Source organism: Ostrea edulis, chromosome 3 (assembly GCF_947568905.1).
Source record: "Ostrea edulis chromosome 3, xbOstEdul1.1, whole genome shotgun sequence".
Taxonomy (NCBI): domain Eukaryota; kingdom Metazoa; phylum Mollusca; class Bivalvia; order Ostreida; family Ostreidae; genus Ostrea; species Ostrea edulis.
The window spans coordinates 81,414,173-81,429,308 of NC_079166.1; the positions used below are offsets into that span (position 1 = coordinate 81,414,173).

The window sequence follows — 15,136 nt, forward strand, 5'->3', positions numbered from 1 at the left end:
TATATTGAACACGGGAAATATAACACAATCCATGTAAACAGTACATTGTGACGTCATATTCAGCGTCGTTATTTAGCAAATTTACAAACATAGTGTTTGAACCACAACAAAAAACATGGCGTTAATCGTGGAGTGATTATATATGATTAAGAAAATAAGATTTACAGGTTTTTACGGATTTTATGTAACATCTCACAACGACGTGAACTAGGGTAGACGAGATTCAAAATGGAGGAATACATGTCCACGCGCTAATATTCGAATCGACGCCATTGGTACCAAACTTTTCAAGTTCCATAGGTATGGTTTAATTTTTCATTATTTTCCTATATTTTCCTTTTAAACATGTATATACGTGTTACCTATAGGGAGAGCTCCGCTCTCACGGGCCGTGAGAGGGCTTCGCCCTCTATTATATAATCATCATTACATAACTTGACCAAAGAGTCGGGTCACGTGGAGTTGACAAGAGTTTGAAGAATGTTGTTGGAAATATATAAGTCTCGGCTTACGGCGCTTCTTAGTAACCCTTGGCTGCGTAAGCACGTTTTTGTTGTCAACAATTTCCTGCATATGATTGGATGCAGGCCAAGTCCCCTGCATCTAATCAGATAGCGTGTTACGTTATACCACGTGGAAGACGATGGAATCTGTAAACAATTGGTCATTTCTTCAAAACACTTTCATTTGATAAGATTTACATAGAGTCTCCACAAAACATGGCGGTGTATAAACTGTACCATAAGGCTTTGCATTTAAGATCGTGTAACTCACCGGGCGCAGCCATTTTTATCTTAAAAACATACAAAGTGCAGTTGAACATGATGTAATTCAAACAGAGTTTGTTTCCGCTAAAGGACGCCACTCAAAGCTACGAAAATCGTGCTAACGCAGCCAAGGGTTGTAGAGAAACGGAGCGGATCATAAATCCTTAGTTAGCCTAAATTTTCATTTTTCATTTTTTATTCATGTCAATTTTCTACATACTGTAGTTAAAGTTTTATAACTAAATGCATAGACGGATCTAGGAATTTGTGAAAGGGGGTGTCTAGTTCTTGATCTTTTCCTACCTTTTACAACATCCACCCCTACCCCCCTTTACCCCTTTGTTGGTGTACATACATGTAGCATCTTTAGGGAGATCACGAGACTGTCTTTATACATGCTTAGTTTTATTTACTACTTGTTTTCAAAATTCTAGTCATTCTAATCTCCGTACTCAGACATCATTGTCGCAATGATAAAACGAGAAAAAAGATGATTTAAAGGTTAAAGGCGCGTAAAGTCGTGCTACCGGGACAACATACGTAAACATTACTTAGGCATACATAATATAAATTATGGTATCGGATACATATTATATATATAGCCGACTGCAATCCACAACACTGATTAAAATTCTAAAGTCTTTAGGAATTGATTATTCGTACAAGAAAAGAGACGAAGTTATTAAACTATGTGAGGGAGAGAAGATACTAAATTTGCCAAATCTGACCGATATAAAGCATCAATCGCAAGAAGAACTGTGAAGGGGAAAACCTATATGCACATCCAACACAAGAGCTTTTCTTGTAATTAATGTGATTAATATGTTGAATTCTGGGGTCTTTTTGTAATGTATAACAAATATTAATATACCGTCTCTGGGCACAAGGAAAACGAAAAATAATTAGAAATATGTGAGAAAATACTATCTTATGTGAAGCCATGAAATGTGAAGGTAATTCCACCCTCGGGGTTGCAAAAAAGCGGTAAAGCCCTCAGCAAAACCTCGGGTGGAATTACCTTATATACCTTATATTGCATGGCTACCCATAAGAGAGTCTTATAATTTACATGGAAAATCATTCTTAGACAATCGTATTTTGATATTGGTAAATTTATTTACTAACGTCAGAATCTGACATCGGATTTCAAACATTTCGGTTGAGCATCACTGAAGAGACATTATTTGTCGAAATGCGCATCTGATGCATCAAAATTGGTACCGTATAAGTTTTACATTATGACCCCTGGGTCGAGGTCTCTGCTGGTGGACTGTTAGTCTCCGAGGGTCTCTACAGCCCAGTAGCTAAATACTTCGTTACTAGCTTGAAAATACGGATGTATATTTAATTGCTGTTATAAAATTTAGAAATTTATTTCAAAATTAAGGAGTATCTCCCTCACGCATAGCTCTTGTCCTTAGACGAATTTGACTCAACTTATTTGGCACTCTGTTTTCCCCTAAAATAGCTCTAAAAGTTTATTATTATTTCGGATTTCAAACATCTCAGTTGAGCATCAGTGAAGAGACATTATTTGTCGAAATGCGCATCTGGTGCATCAAAATTGGTACCGTATAAGTTTTACATTATGACCCCTGGGTCGAGGTCTCTGCTGGTGGACTGTTAGTCTCCAAGGGTCTCTACAGCCCAGTAGCTAGGTACTTCGTTACTAGCTTGAAAATAAGGATGTATATTTAATTGCTGTTATAAAATTTAGAAATTCATTTCAAAATTAAGGAATTTCTCCCTCACACATAGCTCTTGTCCTTAGACGAATTTGACTCAACTTATTTGGCACTCTGTTTTCCCCTAAAATAGCTCTAAAAGTTTATTGTTATTTCGGATTTCAAACATTTCAGTTGAGCATCAGTGAAGAGACATTATTTGTCGAAATGCGCTTCTGGTGCATCAAAATTGGTACCGTATAAGTTTTACATCTACATGTATTGGTGGCATATTTCTGCCCCCCCCCCCCCCCCCCCCCTGTATGTAAGTTATTTTTTAATAGTTTATGTCTACATGCAAGACAAATATGTCGGCGTGCAAGATAATCATGTCAACATGTAACATTACTATGTTGACATGCAAGAAAAATGTAATCAGATAAGAACTTGTAAAATATTCCAAAATTATCAAATATCGCCCACATGTGACTTCCAACATAGGCCATACTAGATGCAACTTTATTGATGTTGACATGCAACTTATTTATTAACTTATTTACGCGTTGACATTCAACTTATTTATGTTGCTATGCGAGATAAATATCCATGGTGACATAAACAAGTTGCATGTTGACATATTTATCTCGCATGGCAATATAAACGAGCTATAACTGTGTTGGGATGCCAAAACAAATGTCTCCGAACACCTCCCCATGTCAGAAATGCTTTTTGATGTCAGATATGCACTCAGGATTCTCAAAAAACCCTAAAAACTGAATTTGGTTGAAATCCGACGGACTTGATTTTTGGCCGCCATTTTCTTAAATGGCGGCCATTTTGAAACATTTGAAAATTAATTGGAAGGAAATACTGATGCTAGAAATGAATTGTGGACCCTCCATTTACCCCAGAACCCAAATATTGTAGAGATTTTAACACTTTCAAATATTTCGGTATATGGCGGCCATTTTGAAAATGGCGGCTCAAAAAAAATTTTTGATGGTGGAAATGGATTTGGGGTGACCATATTACCCTAGAAATCGAATTTGGTTGAAATCTGACAACCTTGAGTTTGACGTTTTTTGGCCGCCATCTTGAAACGGCGGCCATTTTGAAAATTTGAAAAGTTGAATACACCCCTCCTAGTGACCCCCTATCTGCTCACAAAGTTTGAAGTGGATCTGTCGAAGCACTTTCACAAAATCGGTCGGACAAATTTCTCACTAAAGAAGAGGAATAATAAGAATAATAAGAAGAAAATAATAATGATAATAAGAATAACGAGCTATAACTGTGTTGGGATGCCAACACAAATGTCTCCGAACACCTCCCCATGTCAGAAATGATTTTTGATGCCAGATTTGCACTCAGGATTCTCAAAAAACCCTAAAAACTGAATTTGGTTGAAATCCGACGGACTTGATTTTTGGCCGCCATTTTCTTAAATGGCGGCCATTTTGAAACATTTGAAAATTGATTGGAACGAAATACTGATGCTAGAAATGAATTGTGGACCCTCCATTTACCCCAGAACCCAAATATTGAAGAGATTTTAACACTTTGAAATATTTCGGTATATGGCAGCCATTTTGAAAATGGCGGCTCAAAAAAAATTTTTGATGGTGGAAATGGACTCGGGGTGACCATATTACCCTAGAAATCGAATTTGGTTGAAATCCGACAACCTTGAGTTTTTGACGTTTTTTGGCCACCATCTTGAAACGGCGGCCATTTTGAAAATTTGAAAAGTTGATTGCACGCCTCCTAGTGACCCCCTATCAGCTCACAAAGTTTGAAGTGGATCTGTCGAAGCACTTTCACAAAATCGGTCGGACAAATTTCTCACTAAAGAAGAGGAAAAATAAGAAGAAAAGAATGATAAGAAATAATAATAAGAAACGGAGCAAAAACAATATGTCTCCGACACTTTGTGTTCGGAGACATAATAATAAGAAACGGAGCAAAAACAATATGTCTCCGACACTTTGTGTTCGGAGACATAATAAGGTGCATTTCGACATAAATAAATTGCAGGTTGACATAAATAAGTTGCATCTAGCATGTTGGAAGTCACATGTGGGCGATATTTGATAATTTTTGACAATTTTCTAAACTTTTATCTGATTATATTTTTCTTGCATGTTGACATATCTATGTTGCATGTTGACATAAGTATCTTGCATGTCGACATAAATAGGAGGCAGAATTATGCCACCATAGACAACACACATGCAAGATGTAAAATAATTATGTTGAAATGCGATTTATGTACGACAACAGGTAACTTTATGGGCATGAGACTTATCTATGTGGACATTCGAGTTAAGTCGACATGCAACATATTTATGTGGTCATGTAACTTATTCATGTCAATATGCAAGATAATTATATAGACATGCAATCTATATATGTTAACATGCGATATAATTATGTTGACTTTCGATTTATAAGTTGCATTCCTGCATGAATAAGTCGCATATCAAAATAAGAAATGCTGCATGTCGACTTAATCAACTCCCATTTCAACATAATTATCTCGAATGTAAACATGTCGCATGTTTACCTAATTATATGACGTGTAATTGTTGATATAAATGATATAGATATGTTGTATCTTGCATTTACGATGTTAGGTCCTGGCGTTAGTGAATTTGCTAATAATCAAAAATAGATTGGTAACTTAAAAGTCAATGTAGTTATAGCGAGCAAAGCTCGCGTCGCGAAGCGACGCGACGAGTTCGCTCCAATGATTACGCAATTGAGTCACGTGGTTTGCTCTTCATCAGCTGAAAAATGATGGACTACCCATAATGCCTCCGGAAAAATGTCGCCGTCACTGCGGTATAATTCATTGACAATCCCGTAATTAAAATAATTAGATTGTTTAGAAAGTACAATAAACGTTTTTAAATTCCAGACAAGCTTTCTCATAGTTTCAAACGTTTTGTTTTTGCTTGGTTTGAGAGAAGAAAAAAACATTGCAGCTAATATGACGTCACAATTTGTAACTGTTTACACCAAGCGCGTTATATTTCCCGCGTTAAATGAAGAGGCGGATAAAAGTCTTGTTGCAAGATGTTAATGGGCTTCGCTCGTCTCAACGGTCACACCGTACAACATAATATGATTACGGTGTGACCGTTGGGGCGAGCGCAGCATATCTGAATACATTTTCAAAAAAATTTATATTGAAAACAAGGAAAACTGATCTGGTTCACTGTCAATACGTAGGATTACTGTCTTGCTCTTCTCGCCAATGTAGGAACCTGTTTAGCGGGAAATGCAACGAGTGTGTTGTGACGTAGCCTGGTAGTTGTGACGTGACAGTTTACATTTCTTTAAACAATATTTTAAAAAGAAAAAGAAAGGGGGAAGAATATGATTGTCATCCTTTCCTTTCAAATAAGAAAGGTTTGGAATACTTCAAAGATTTCTTTTTATTATTATTTTACGAATCGAACCATCCGCCATTTTGTACGAGGGACTTCTGGGATTGGCGTAAAAAAAAATTCTTGTTAGAGGTTGAGATTTAGCTCGGATTATTTCCCGCACTCTAGTCATTAGAGCTCGCAGTACGAACCAGCGCTCCGCGCTGACTCGCTGCGCTCGCTATTATCTTACATGCTGAAATCAGACAAATAATTTTACTACTTCATCATCAAAGCATGTGTCAGTCTTAAGGAAATCAACACGATCGATGTTACAGAAAAACAAAAGAAACCGATGAGCAAACTATCATAGGCAACATTGTTATTGGGACATATCCATCCCGTAAATTGTCATGCAGGCAACATAGAGTATTACTTTGAAGCAATGTTGATATCAGGTTTGTAGGGTATTTCATAAAAGCATTCCTTAAATCTCAATGTATTGTGTATTTGCAACCCAAAATATTCAATTTTTCTTCCACTTCCTTAATAATGTACATACTTGTGTGCTGCCTGAATTGAATTAATGCTTCTCTACCCTCACTGAAACACACAGCAGGATGTATGGGAACACACTGACGGTAGTGCAGGTGTTATTTGTGATTTTTAATGCTAAAGGCTCCAATGATAAGGAACACCGGACTAATGTAATTGTCTCTTTTTTCATGCACGGTAACGATATTTTAGCACGTACACGGAAATGCGCAAGTAATAGCCGTTTTTAAAACTTCACCGGGATATGAAGTAGGACGGACTCATCATTATCATATCCAAAAAAGCCCTAGGGACTTCGCAGTTGATTTGGATATTAAAAAAAAGGGTAAGATTACGACAAGTGATCAATCTCATAAGACCTATAAAGAATACAAACTTGAGAGAAAGGCGAACATGGACTCCTCAGCACACCAGAGGTGGGGTAAGGTGCATAGGAGACGTAAGCATCCTGCATATGATATGCCCAGAAAATTTTGAATTGTAATAACTATAATCATCTGTCGTACACTAGGATTTAAATCGAGGCTGGTAATTGTCAAATAAGTTGATGTTACAGGGCTTTCAACTGTTTCGTTTCACGTTTACGGAGGCTATAACGATCTAATTTGCAAATACAACCTGACATTAGGTCAAATTTAATGTGACGTGTTTCATACAACTTGTGGGGTAACTCTTTAACCACTAATTTTGACTACAATTACCCCGTTTTACTGATCAAGATATAGAGCACAGGACGGGTGTAACCGGTCAACAGGAGGTGCTTACTCCTCCTAGGCACCTGGTCCCTCTTCTGGTGTGTCCAACGGTCCGTGTTTGTCCAACTCTTTTGCAGTCTTTGTAGGAATTATGAGATTGATAGATGTTCGTTATCTTCGCCTTTTGTATTTTTTGTATTTTTAATATCAACTTCAGAATAACCGTGTCTAGAATCAGAGCAGTGTGGTATTTAACAAAGTAATTTTTATGACTGAGCACAATATATGAATCTTACCGTATTCCAATTTTATTAAAAAAGCAATCGTCCATGATGCCAAAGAACTGATATTCAATTCATCGTAAGGAATGGTCGTGTAAAGTATTGAAAAAGTCGTACGTTTTGATACTAAAAAATTAGTTGCCAAAAGTTCTTTGAAACTTTTGATTTGCATCACTTCTTGCATATGCTGTGGCACAATTTGTCTGCATTTCTCCTTCACAGCAATTAATATTTTCGTGAGGAGTAAAAATAGGGGTTTAGTAAAACTAGGATATTCATATATACAATGTTTCCCTTGAGTAATAAAATAATCAGCTGATTTTAAACTTTGAAAAAGAAAAAAATCCGTTGTTTTCGATGCATGTACTTTCTCTTGAAAAGGGCAATCTGGGGATTTTAGAAATATTCCTATTCAAGCGTAGAACATTAGTCTTTGAAAATGTTAAACGGAGAGCAATCTTGAGGAAAATGGGAGAGTTTACACCCCTATATCTATTTAGTTTGACTTTAAAACTAATTTAATTTCAATTGGGACTGATAGACGACAGACATTGTACGAGCAATGATCAATACTCAAGAAGAGATCGTGGACTGTTAAATCTAATGGAGATTTTTTTTTTATATTTTAGACTCAGATTAAGTTTCCAGATCTTTGCTGCTTTTGAACATTTCAGTATAACAATCCTAGACAAAAACACATCCGTTCAAAATTCTCACGACGCATCAGACGCAACCTTACGACGCATCAAACGCGACCTCACGATACTTTGAGCGTCAAAGAGAAAAAAAGAAAGATTCCAAGATATCGACAGGTAACCAAAAAATTGGATGTGGGATCTGCACCTCAGATATCTGAGAGATCAAAAGCATATCATCGACAGCAATACTTTGAAGAATTAAAACTTGCTGAAGGTGGACTCGACGCAAGTTTTCAAAAGCAAAACATAAACAAGGAGATTCAAAACAAAATTCCCGAGTTGCCATCTGATCTCTACAAGGACGATGCATCAGTTGAAAAACTAACTATCCAACTTAAGACTGATTCTATGTAACTATCAAAATTCAGTGGCCACGGTATGTCACAGATTTTTATGAAACTTTGTGTGTAACAATATTATGATAGATATAAAACAAAAAGGACATGCAAAGGTTTGACTTAGCAACGGTTGCCATGGAAACCGATCCTCTAACAACAGCTGGACAAGATATGCACATGTATGTTATATTTTGAATAATCAAAAATTAAACGCTATTGTTTATAAAAACAACAATTGTAAAAATTATTTTGAGCTAGGTTCTAGCTTTTAGAAATTTTTTGTATTTATTTAATCCTTGAAAACAATAGAAATAATTATTTTTATGATGTATAAGGGTTTGATATATGTAATTTTTAGAGAGGGATAACATATATTTGCCCAGTCATTTGGTGTAAACTCACATGCTAGTAAAATGTATTGAATCTTACTTTAAAAAAGTACAGAAACACATTTGTGGAGAAACCAATGGTAAACACATAAACCAGTAGTTTCCTCTGGTGCACAAACCAAAATACACTAGAAAGAGTTATTGCCCTTTGTAACACTCTCTTGTATTGGAGATATGATCAGCCTTCATTTGTTTTCAGTATGGCAGGAGGTGGAAATTGAGTTTTTATTCAATTTGTTCTTCGGAAGTTTATCAATATCAGATGCTCTTTGTTCACTTAATTCACTACCACGATCTTTATCTTCAATTGTGCTAAAGGATTCCGGTTTATTTCATGGAATACAAATCCGTTTGATCTTTGCCATAGTCACCGGACTCTAGCATCCAATCGTCTACGTAATTCGTAGAAAAAGTAAATGTTGTGGAATTTAACGCTTTATTGCATCACATCCGACTAAAAAAATGACCAGGGAAACAGAAGGCTGACAGACATATTCATAGAAAATATGAAAAAGCCCTGCCTGTTGCCGTGTTGGAACTTGTATTGACGTAAGTATTCTATTTGATTTAGAATCCAAATTCTAAAGTAAAGGCTGAATAAAATGTATCAGAAAATTTGGCTTTTAGTAAACATATGAGAACCCCAATTTATTTTATACTGCCAGCCAGGCTAGTCAGCTATAGTCGTATATACATGTAGACTTTGTAGTCCTGTCATTTACTGGATGGGTGTACAATATAGAATACTAGTTAAGTATGTCCCCAACCTAACATTCACTCAGGGAGTTTCCTATCACATTTACACAGAGTTCAGGATCTGCAAAAATTGGGGAATACTTATAAAATCATGTTTCATGTGGAAATTTTCAAAAGGACTAGGCTTAATTTATGTAATCCTAAGTGATGACCTCTCTCTCTCTCTCTCTCTCTCTCTCTCTCTCTCTCTCTCTCTGACTGTCAAGTTTACAATAAAAACAAACATGTGAATGCCTGTGTGCATTATAGATAAAGATTGTTAAAATCATATATATTGGTGAGCCAGGCTACTTTCAAGTTTGTTTACCTGTGGTAGCCCCCACAGCACTAATATGTGATGGTTCTAATCTACAGAAGAAATCACACAAATACTATTATGATTTAAAGTTTTCTCATCTCTGTAATTATGAACTTTAGGACACTTGATTTGGAAGAATTAAATGATGAAAAATTGATGATTTTGAATTGGGTCCTGTAACTGGGCCCTCAAATTTTAATACATGTAGGTCCTGTCAACTGAAGTAAATCAAAAAATATTAAATGTAAATTGTAAATATTCAAATACTTTTGAATTCTTACTTTTTCATCCAATAATCACATATTTTGGCCAAAGTACATGACCACTATTTTCTGTGTTTCAGCTGTATGAGCATCATACTGTGCAAATCACCTAAAGATGGAGTTGACCAAGTTGCTGACTTTGAGGAGGTAAATATTCAGCATTAATACATACACATTGAATACATAATTTTAAATTCAAATTTGAATCCCAGTATTATAAATCCTAAAGCAAATTAATAGATGTGGGGAATGTGGTACATTGGGTTTAGTTTCTTGGTTATAGAGCCTGCATGGAACATGAATTCTCTAGAATAATCACAGGAGACCATCCATTTTTTATGCGACATGACTTGAAACGTTTTCATCACAACTTCCTAAAAAAATTTTTTATTACTTCACTTAATTAGCATACTCAAAAAGACTAGTTGTTTTGTTGTCAATGACGCACATATATATGTACACATGTGTATGAGCTCAGTATCATTTGTAAAAATGATTAATTCTAATTAGGTCAATGTTGAGAATCACTCAAGTGACCTACATGTTGCTATTTGTGTGCGTCAGTCATCATAAGACGTTAATTGAACATTAATATTTTTTCTTGATACCCACCCTTCCATTCTTTTCAAATTTCTTTTAAGCATCTTTGGGACAAGGGGAATTAACATAGATTGTAAATCTAAGGACTCTGGATTGACGGTACTTTTAAAAATGCTCTATACCAAAATTGAGAATTTTGTTTTAGAACCAGGGTTTGATTTCTTCAATTTTATGGAGAAAACTTTTTCAGATATACACTTCGTTAAATTGTAGAGTTGGGGAAGGGGGGTTATAAGTGTATTTGACATTTATTTGTGTCCAAATTATGCAATTAATACTGAGGATTTCAGTAGTAGTCTGTTTTTAAAACAACAGACACCTAGAATTAAGAGCACAATGAAAGCATACATGTGATAAGGAGGGGGGGGGGGGACTTCATAATAATGCCTGAAAATTCTGAACAAGTAAATGTTAACAAAAATTTTACACTAGAGATGCCAATTCAAGATAATTAACATGCTTTGTTTATTGTCATCTGGTGTACATTTAGCAACAAGTAGTGTTGTTCATTGTGAAACGATAAATTGATAATGTACATGTATGCGTTGGTTGTACATGTGTTTTAGGCATATCTTATTGCATGTTTTGTTGTGTTTGGTTGTCGAAAATATTGATAGAAATTGATAATGAAGAATTGCTGATATACTAAGGACATCATGATTCTGATCTAAAGAAATTGAGGACTAGTTAATATTTACATACTTTGTTACATCATGACCATACATTGCTTGCAAGAAAAACACACATGGGCCACATACATGTAATCAGTGACTAAGACATTTTGTTCAGTTATACTGTTTTCAAGTCATTACACTTAATTCTTAGAAAAATTCCTTAACTGGCAATTGATTGCCATCAGAAATTGCAAATTTTCTATTTATTCCTTACTTGACACCATCGAATGACAGTAATGTGATGCGCGCTCCCTGTAATCAGGGGGAAATAACTCGTATAGCATTGTGAAAAATGTAGCTCACTGATTATTCATATACGTTTGAAATATTTTATGGTTATACAAGATTTTTTACAATAACTATTGAAAAAGACTCGAACACAATTTATGTTCATGTTATGCATAAATCTTATTAAATCATTGACTCCGCAAAATATTATGACATCACAGGAGGGTGGAACTACCTTAAATAAAGCTGAATGCTTATGAAGGAAAAACAGAAAGGGGTACCAAAATTGCGAATTTTGAAAACACAGGGTTGTGAATGTGGGTCCAAAAGAGTCATATAGTGTATAACATGGATTTTGTAGCCCTTAGAGCTATAGTGATACTTTGAATTTTTTTAAATTTGATTAATACTCAGGTAACCAATAAGGTTTGTGGACATCTTGTTAATTTATGAGTATTAACACTATTAATAGCTCTTCAATACAACATAAACACATGTATACAAACTGTATCAAAACATAACATCCTTTAGGCCAATTCAACTTAATTATTAAGATTATCATCCTGGGTCACCAAAAAGTACGGGACAGACTGTGGGAAGATTTTATTTTTAAATTTTTATTTTCTGAGAAATATATTGATGACAAACGAGTTTTTGTCAACAGAAGTGCATAATTTAATGCCAGATATATAAATCTATGTTATTTCACAGATGATTTTTGAGGGGCGGGTGGGCGGGCATGATAATCTATCAACTAAGTAATTAATTAAGTGGTAAAATTACTATTCTAGCATCATGAATGATCTTGTTCATGTAAATTTAGTTTAATCAAATTGAATTAGGTGTGTACTGTATGAAAATGTGAAAAATAAGATGAACTTTTCAATATTTGTTCAACACATTTTTTAGAACTTGAAGAGCAGAAGATGCATTCCATGACTCTTATGTGATATAGAAGACAAAGAAGAGCTCTTGAGAATGGAAAAAAACTGCGAGTTTTACAGTCAATGAACACACCTCACGACACAAGTCCATCCTGATTCAGTAAACTATTCTTCTAAGGAAACACCATGACTTAGTTAAGATCAAGTTTTGGTGTCAGAAGACTAATGTAACTAAAACATTGCAAAATTAACCTGCAAGTGTCTTATGTGAGCCTACTGAATAAGGATTCATTACTCAACAGTTGAAGGAAAATCACTATTATAATGATTTTTAAAAAAAGATGATTGTGTTGTTTGGATAACATTGTGATCCATGTTTGTTGAATAAACAACTTTGCAAAAATGAGTTGTTCTGTGTAATATTATAAATTTACTAATTACTGGTATGTCAACATAGATTACAGTAACACTGAACAAACTTCAATAAATTTTAAAGTTTCATGCAGTTTCTGCAGTAGAAAATGACACCTATTGATTTTCTGGTCCAAAGGTCACCAGGTGCAATACAATACTCTGTACAATTGATGTCTGACCAGTTTCTTCAGAACCCTTTGATTGATAGTGATATTTCATACAGGGGTTGGTCACTGGTAGTATATGACCCCCATTGATTTTCAGGTCAAAAGATTAAAAATGGCAGGGGCCTCCGTGGCCGAGTGGTTGGAGCATAGCGTTCAAAATGACACGGCCTCAGTCGGCGCGGGTTCGAATCCCGCTCGCGCTGGTATTAAGTGAGAAAGTTTCCCAATTTACTTTCGGAAGGTCGGTGGTCTCTTCCCAGGTACATTGTATCTGGGTTCTCACTTTCACCAGTAAACACTGGGCACCACCAGAAAACTGAAAAATTGTTGAGTGTGGCGGAAAATATCAATAAATCAATCAATTAAAAATTACTAGGTGCAATGTAGCTAGTACTCTATGCAATGGTGTCCCCCCAATATCTTGGGCCTGTTGTTCAATTATGATATTTCATATGTTGGTTGGTTATGAATAGTAGATGACCCTAATGATTTCCAGGTCAAAGGTCAACAAATACAAGGCAGTACAATGAACAATTTATTGGTATCTACCCAATATCTTGGGAAGACTTTTTATAGTTATTGATAATAGTTTACATGACAATACAGTACATGTAATATAGCTCGTTTATGGAAATGATTGCAAAATCTACTTGGTGTTTGGGGAGGGTGGGGGGGGGGGGGTCCTACTGGATTACAGTTTATGTTTACATGGTTTTTTTTAATCACTCTAACTAATTTTTATTAATATGTTAAACTTCTCCATGTTTATTTTTGAAATATCAATTGCTCATATTGTTCATTTTAACTGAAAATGGTGTAGGTTGTATTATTTGTCATTAGTATGAATTTTTGGCAAAATGCCCAAATCTACAGTTTTCGTACTACAATAGATCAATTGCACTACGTTTCACCATTAATCTTTTTATATACATTAGGAGTCTTTGATATGGACATCCTTTGATGACAGTTGATTATGCTGTATGTATTTTCCAAATTATCTAAATTCATCAACGAAATCCAACAAAAAATCCCGTTTTGGCAAAGTGCCCAAATCTACAGTTTTCGTGCTACTACAGATCAATTGCACTACGTTTCACCATTAATCTTTTTATATATATTAAGAGTCTTTGATATGGACATCCTTTGATGGCAGTTGATTATGCTGTATGTATTTTCCAAATTATCTAAATTCATCAACGAAATCCAACAAAAAATCCCGTTTTGGCAAAGTGCCCAAATCTACAGTTTTCGTGCTACTACAGATCAATTGCACTACGTTTCACCATTAATCTTTTTATATATATTAAGAGTCTTTGATATGGACATCCTTTGATGGCAGTTGATTATGCTGTATGTATTTTCCAAATTATCTAAATTCATCAATGAAATCCAACAAAAAATCCCGTTTTGGCAAAGTGCCCAAATCTACAGTTTTCGTGCTACAATAGATCTATTGCACTACGTTTCACCATTAATCTTTTTATATACATTAAGAGTCTTTGATATGGACATCCTTTGATGACAGTTGATTATGCTGTATGTATTTTCCAAATTATCTAAATTCATCAACGAAATCCAACAAAAAATCACTTTTTGGCAAAGTGCCAAATTATAATACATTGGTACAGCGGTCAGTAACACACACTTTACCATAGGTGGATATAGATATCATAAATAAGGAGGGAATTTTATGGGGAATCGAGATTTATGGAGAAAATTAGTTGTCTTTTTTAATTTTTTATATACCACAAGGACAAAACATGGGCAAAACGGGCTGAATTTTGCAGTTCAATTAGCCCTCATAGACTGCTGTCGGTTTCCATGGCAACGAATGGTAGAAATTTGGTGGTGGGGTTGAAATTATGTAAGATGGTGCAAGTAAAGTTAATACTGTGAAAATCAAAGAAATCTGTGACATTGAGTGGCCAGACCCTATCTGATTTTTTTGATTTTTACATAGAATTGATCTTAAATGCTTCCCGACATTTTTACCGACGATGCAGGGAAGAAAATAGAGGAGAAGACATTTGTACGATCTACCGACTCATGGCTATGGATAAAGTTACAGTGGCTCCTCTCCGAAGTCGACAAACTTTT

At 35.2% G+C, this 15,136-nt stretch overlaps 1 long non-coding RNA gene across 1 annotated transcript; it reads left to right on the forward strand.

The window, feature by feature from the left end:
• Window positions 1–8,912: 8,912 nt before the first annotated feature.
• On the forward strand, window positions 8,913–12,861 carry LOC125673669 (uncharacterized). Its single transcript, XR_007369690.2, has 3 exons — window positions 8,913–9,304; window positions 10,153–10,219; window positions 12,484–12,861. It is a non-coding gene; the product is annotated as an uncharacterized LOC125673669 (long non-coding RNA).
• The last annotated feature ends 2,275 nt before the right edge of the window (window positions 12,862–15,136 follow it).